This window comes from Salvelinus sp. IW2-2015, linkage group LG6.2 (genome assembly GCF_002910315.2).
Source record: "Salvelinus sp. IW2-2015 linkage group LG6.2, ASM291031v2, whole genome shotgun sequence".
NCBI classification, from domain to species: Eukaryota; Metazoa; Chordata; class Actinopteri; order Salmoniformes; family Salmonidae; genus Salvelinus; species Salvelinus sp. IW2-2015.
Genome location: NC_036846.1, coordinates 7,006,365 through 7,013,707, shown reverse-complemented (window position 1 = coordinate 7,013,707; position 7,343 = coordinate 7,006,365). Strand labels below are relative to the sequence as shown.

The 7,343-nt window shown below is 44.0% G+C and overlaps 1 pseudogene; it reads left to right on the top strand.

Moving 5' to 3' along the window:
* The window catches only part of LOC111965735 (neuronal acetylcholine receptor subunit beta-2-like), a 25,512-nt pseudogene extending 18,586 nt beyond the window's left edge, over positions 1-6,926 (top strand).
* Positions 6,927-7,343: the final 417 nt, after the last annotated feature.

Genomic DNA, 7,343 nt, shown 5'->3' with positions numbered 1-7,343 from the left:
GGGCCATTCCAACTACCACGAAATACAAACTAATAGCCTCCTATAACCACCCCGAAATCAACTTTATAGGTCTATTACACAAACAACTATAACTGATAACATCAAACAGACTATAGCTCTTATAACAACCAATACAAAAGCTCATTGAGCTCTATACACTAAAACAATCACTATGAGCTCTATTAACCACTCTCCTGTGATACATACTGAGTGAGGCGGACTCTATACACAAACAACTATAGCTTCTATACAACGGGGTCCTGTTGCGGCCCGAAGCAACTACGTAGCTTCTTTACTAGACCGAACAAACTAATTAGCTCTATTACACCCAATAGTCCAAACTATAGTTCGCTTCATACACAAACCCATTGAATGTAGCGTCTTTATTATACCTACAAATAGACCCAAAGACCGGCAAACTAGAGCACACACCAACGATTAATATTTGTTTGTGTAGTGAGGTCCATTAAAATTGACAGAGCTATAGTTGTTGTGTTATAGACTAGGTAGTTGTTCGGGTATAGAGCATAGCTGACATGTATCTCGGAGCGTCATACTACTACAGAAAGACCTAAATAACTTCCTGTATTTGTGACAACATTGTATAAGGCATCGGTATAAACAATCTTAATACGAAGTTGGCTGTGTATAGATAAGCTATATACTTGATTTGATAATGATATAGAGCGTAGTGGCTAGTAGACTATAGTGGTGGAATAGTTCGAGAGCTATAGTTGTTGGGTATGTTATAGCTGTTGGGTAAGAGCTATAGTTTGTTTGTGTATAGAGCTATAGTTGTTTAGGTAATAGAGCTATAGTTGTTTGTGTATAGAGCTATAGTTGTTTGCGTATAGAGCTATAGTTGTTGTGTATAGAGCTATAGTTGTTCGGTATAGAGCTATAGTTGTTTGTGTATAGAGCTATAGTTGTTGTGTTATAGAGCTATAGTTGTTGTGTATAGAGCTTATAAGTTGTTGGGTATAGAGCTATAGTTGTTTGTGTAATAGAGCTATAGTTGTTTGTGTATAGAGCTATAGTTGTTTATGTATAGAGCATAGTTGTTCGGTATAGAGCTATAGTTTTTGTGTATAGAGCTATAGTTGTTTGTATTAGAGTATAGTTGTTATAAAAGCTATAGTTGTATGGTATAGAAGCTATATGTTGTTTGTTATAGGCTATAGTTGTTGTGTATAGAGCTTATAGTTGTTGTGTATAGAGCTATAGTTGTTGTGTATGAGCTATAGTGTTTGTATTAGAGCGTATACGCTTGTCTTATGTATTAGAGCTATAGTTGTTTGTGTATAGTAGAGCTATAGTTGTTTGTGTATAGAGCTATAGTTGTTCGGGTATAGAGCTATAGTTGTTTGTGTATAGAGCTATATAGAGACTTTTAACCAGCTGCATATTTAGAACACGAGGAGACTTTAGAGCATGGGGTTTGTGTGTGTGTGTTGTTAGGAGCAGAGCAGTGTGATGGCTGGATTCCTCCTGACCTGCTCTATAATTGACAACACTTCAATGTATAATGCAACACCTGCAGCCTGGTGAGAATCTAAAATCGAAACCTTCGCAGATTCAGGCCTGTCCTGTGACAGGGGGTGTGTCTGACGCAATGGCCCCCCTGTCCCCGCCTCTGTCCCTTGTCCCCAAGCACAACAACCCAAATGCACAGTCAACAACACCACTTAAAATCTCTACTGAATCACCCTCCCGGATCCGGGATCATCCTCATCAGAAAAGCTGACTAGCATAGCCTAGCCTAGCGCCACAGGGATATTCATATAATATATTTTCATGAAATCACAAGTCCAATACAGCAAATGAAAGATAAACATCTTGTGAATCCAGCCAATATTTCCGATTTTTTAAGTGTTTTACAGCGAAAACACAACATATATTTATGTTAGCTCACCACAATATCCAAAAACACAACGCCATTTTTCTCCGCCTTGTTGGAGCCAACATATACCACAAAAATACGAAATAACATCATAAATATTCTCTTACCTTTGATGATCTTCCATCAGAATGTAGTGCAAGGAGTCCTATTTCCACAATAAATCGTTGTTTTGTTTTAGAATGTCCATTTCTTCTGTCGAATTAGCAACTTTGGCTAGCATTGTGGCGCACACGTGTCCGTCATCTCTTGGCGCATGGAACGAAAAATTCCAAAAGTCACAATAAACGTCGAATAAACTGGTCAAACTCGGTTGAAAATCCATCTTTATGATGTTTTTCTCATATGTATCCAATAAAGTCCGAGACGGAGCATTTCGTCGTGTATACCTAACGCATTTCAGAAGACAATGTCGTGTTCCCTGGTGCGCAGTTGAATACTGCCAATAGGGCGGACCTGTCACTCCAAAAGCTCTCATTCGGTCTCACATCAAGCTAGACACCCCATTCAACATTCTACTGCCTGTTGACATCTAGTGGAAGGCGTATGAAGTGCATACAGATCCATAAATATAAGGCAATTGAATAGGCAAGCCACAGAGCCCCATTTTCTGAATTTTCACTTCCTGTTTGGAAGTTTTCTGCCAAATGAGTTCTGTTTTACTCACAGATATAATTCAAACAGTTTTAGAAACTTCAGAGTGTTTTCTATCCAATAGTAATAATACTATGCATATTGTATGATCTAGAACAGAGTACGAGGCAGTTTAATTTGGGCACGATTTTTTCCCAAAGTGAAAATAGCGCCCCCTATTAACAAGAGGTTTTAACATCTCTCTCTCCCGTCCCACCCGTTGTCTCTCAACTTTGTCTTCCTTTGTCTTTCTCTCTCCCCGTGCTCTTCTGTCTTTTAATGCTGATAGGAACTACTAGGTCTCATTTTACATTGACACTTTAGTCATTTAGCAGACGCTCGTATCCAGAGCGACTTACGGTTAGTGTGTTCATCATCAGACAGTTAGGTGGGACAACCACATATCACAGGCATAGAAAGTACACTTTTCCTCAGTAACGTAGCTCAGTAGTTAGAGCTAGAAGGGGAGGGGTGAGGGGGCAGGCTGGAGGGGGGGGTCAAAGTGCAAGTTATAGTGCTATTTAAATAACATAAAAATTATCCTCTAGTAATATGGCTGTGTACATGTGCTGTTTGACTTGCCCTTTCTGGTGCCTTTTCTTCACTCAGTGCGGAATGTGGGAACTACGAGGTCGTCATTCTACTCCACATGCCGTTCGGTCTCACAATGGAGAGAGTTGTATGGCTGCCCCCCGCCTATCTTACATAGATCGGCTCGCCAGATCGAGAGTCCGCGACTTTCCCCTCTCGACAACAGAATGACAGACGCTCATAATTCCGGTCCTGAACCTACGACACAATCCGGAGGATCGACCTGATCCCTCGCTCATGCGGACTTCGCCAGCCGCTGACGACTTCGAACCGCCAGCAGCCTCGGCTCGAGTGGGACATCGTGTCTCTGCCGGGACGCAAAACGAAACCCTCTGACATCACCCTACCTGGACATCACCTATGACTTCATTCATCAAGCGCAAGCCACTGTTCTACAACCATAAACCTCATCTCCCCTGTGCTGATCACCTCTCTGGCCATCTTAGTGTTCTACCTGCCGTCTGACTGTGGAAGAGAAGATGACTTCTCTGCATTTCAGTCCTCCTGGCCCTCACTGTGTTCCTGCTGCTGATCTCAAGATACGTCCCACTTACGTCTCTAGCTGTCCCTTCATAGGGAAGTATCTGATGTTTGCCATGGTGCTGGTCACCTTCTCCATCGTCACCAGTGTGTGGTTGCATGTGCACCACCGTCCACCCCTCCACAACACACCACACCATGCCCGCCCCGCTGGGTTAAAACGCCTCTTCCTGCACCGCCTCCCCTCCTTCCTGTTATCGCGTCGGCCGGCAGCTCCAACATCCGGGAGAGGTTCCGCCAGAAGCCCAGGCGCTCCAACTCTGACTGAAGCTGAGCACGACGGAGCGCGCCCTTATCTTCCGGTAATGTAGGCTCATTTCGGTGGTGCCGGCTGGTCCAGCCGGGACGGTGTGATGCGGGGATGGCCGCGTGGCAGACCTACGAGCAGTGGGGTGGCAGGGGGGTCTGGGATGGGCGGGGCTGACTCCTTCTATGTGAACGAGGAGTCGGCCAAGCGGTACGGCTGGAAGATCAGCGACCTGTCAGAGAATACGGAGTTCAGGAAGAGGATGACGGTGAAGTGTCACGCAGATGTGGAGGAGGCAGTGGACGGGGTGCGCTACGTCGCCGAGAAGATGAAGATCGAGGATAACGATGAGGGGGTGAGTGTGTGTGTGTGTGTGTGTGTGTGTGTGTGTGAGGAGCAATAGCCTTGAGATGATATGAGCTGAGGTGACATTTACAGCGGATATAGTACATCACGTTGTATTTCTGACAGTTTGTATGTCTATTCACTCTGAACCCTTTCAATAGTTTTGACCCAATATTGTTGTGCTTCTGTTGTCTTCCAAATCTGAAATCGTGTACCGCTCTTTTTGTTTCCTGCCACAGGTCATCGAGGACTGGAAGTACGTTGCCATGGTGATTGACCGGCTGTTCCTGTGGATATTTGTGTTTGTGTGCATCACCGGGACGTTGGGGCTGTTCATGCAGCCCCTCTTTCAGAGCTACAACACACCCACGGCAGATGACCTGGAGCAGAACTGACCTACGACCTTTGACCTGAAACATGACCCTGACGCCCCCCAACACCCTCATGGGGAACAACCACCTCGAGGGAAACAGCTACTTACCAACACCTTGAAACAGAACTGTGTCATTTTGACACACTCACATACTGTATGCACACAGCACACTCGCCCACACAACACCAACCAACGCCCKTCAACCTCCCTCTTAAAGGGATAGTTCACCCAAATTACAAAATGACACATTGGTTTCCTTACCTTGTAAACAGTCTATGGACAAGGTATGACAGCAATCCATGCTTTGGTTTAGTTTCACTGGCACTGTTTCTGAATGCTAATAATTTAGCATTTGTAGCACAAATCCCATTCAAGTCATGGTACCGATATTAGGATTTGTGCTACAAATGCTAAAACATTAGCCTTTAGAAACAGTGCCATTGGAATTTAACAAAAGCATGGATTGCTGTCATACCTTGTCCATAGACTGTTTACAGGGTAAGGACAGCAATGTGTCGTTTTGTAATTTGGATGAACTATAACATCGTCTATGAAACAAAGCGACCCCACCCTCATACCGTCATCCCCACATCAGTCCATCCCTCTATCCTCTCCTCCCCCTCTGTCACTCACAGAAGGTCAAAAGGACAGGAACAACTCAGGATAGGACTCTTCTTCTTCCTCTGTATTGATTCTCCTCCACCCTGCTTTGTTTCAAATCCCTCCTTTTCTACTAGTTCAACTCTTTTCTAGTTCAGCCTGAGTTTAATTCATTCACAACTCATTGGTTGTTGCAACCAGACGGTGTCGGGCCTCGCATGCCGAATAAGGGGATTTTGTTTTCTATTTTCTATCTGTATTTCATTTTATAAGGAGAGGAGACAATATTTTCTGCACTGTTCCAGAATCATTTGCTGAGCCCAAAGATATATACACACACACACACACACACACACACACACACACACACACACACACACACACACACACACACACACACACACACACACACACACACACACACACACACACACACACACACACACACACACACACACACACACACACACACACACACACACACACACGACGAGTCTGACACTGGCCCGAAGACGGCAACAAAGCCGCTAGTCTCTCCGTGTGTCCTCATCCAGTGAAGCACAGACAGACACACGTACATAACGCTTGCCTTCAGACAGAGACGGAGAGACGCATTTCTTTAGACAGGAACGCCAGCAGGCTTGTTAGTTTGCTGTGAAAGGGGAAGCCTTGACTGTCTCCCCTCGCGCTACACTGTGTTGAGTGAGTACTACTGTACAGTATTCGGGACAGTTTCTGGCCCCAGGTGGTCAGTCACTTCAAAGCGATTAATTTCCTTTTAAGCTGTCTGGTTTATGTTATGTTAAAAATGGTTGTTCTTATGTTTGGAAAGAGGGAGGGACCAATGGAAAGCTAGCTGTAYAGTAAACCCAAAATTACCATACAACTGTTGTCCCTCACGTTAGCTTCTCTTAAATATACAGAACGCTGGTTTTGTCAAAGCAGTGTTCAATCACACAACGGTTGCCAGGGAGCCAGCAGCAATATGTACAGTATTTTATACACAGATACCCCATAAACAAACCGGTCAAACTGAACAGCGTTTGGCTCTGCACTAGCAATCTTCCAGGGCAGTGTAAACATTGCTTTGTATTTTTCAGAGATCTTTTACCCAAGTCTGTGAAACTATTTGTTGTCACGGTCATACAGTATGCCCACTCTGTCACTGCTAGCCAATGGAAGGCGTACTTTACACATTTCAAGTTAAGTGCAAGTTTCGTTCTCATTTCATGTATTTATTTTCTTCAGTGAAAAGAAGGGGTCATGTATTTTTCRTTCCACTGGCCAGTTATGTGACCTGTTTCGGTTAATTACAGGAAGGATGCTGATGTCATGTCAAAGGGATCAATAAAAGGAAATAACGGGATGAGATTCTGGGATGTGATTCTGTGTGGCTCAGTTGGTAGAGCATGGCAAGCATGGCGCTCGGTCGGGATTCGGCTCCTACGATCATATGCACACACGTAAGACATGGAAAATGTGTAGAATAGCAGGAAATGAGCTTAAAAACGGCAATCTTTTCCCTTTGCTCCATGGCATTTGTGGAATTTCTGTTCTCTCTCGGCCAACAAGAGTGGTGTGAACAGTTTGGTGTTGCATGAGTTGCGAGGTGGGGGTTTGTTACTACGCCGATAAATMACATTATCCATCCAGACCTTTGCCTCCGGTGCGACCGGACCTTCTCAAATAGACTTGCCTAGTTAAATAAAGGTTAAATAAAAAAATAAACTAACAAATAGTATTTGAGTACCCTGGCCTATTGTTTTCTATTTTTCTGTTTCACATAACGTCACATACTCCTGTTAACTTTTCCCACCAGGGTTTTTACATTATGACCAAAGATATGACTAGTGTGTTAACATGCATTGGACTTACAACCTCATTAAAGCTGACAGACCATATGACAAACAATATCCTCGAGATATTTCTTTCTCCGAAATGAACCTCGGATTGTTCAGTAGCTTTATTTCCGATTGATGACTCACAGAATTAAGCAAATTCTCCTAGCAGTTGGCATCTTCGTTGTCGTCAGACGGAAGGCAGTACGTTTCTGGAATGCATTGCTGTGGGTGGCTTGTCTCTTCTCTGAATTGTCTGGGGCTCGGGCTAAATGCTAG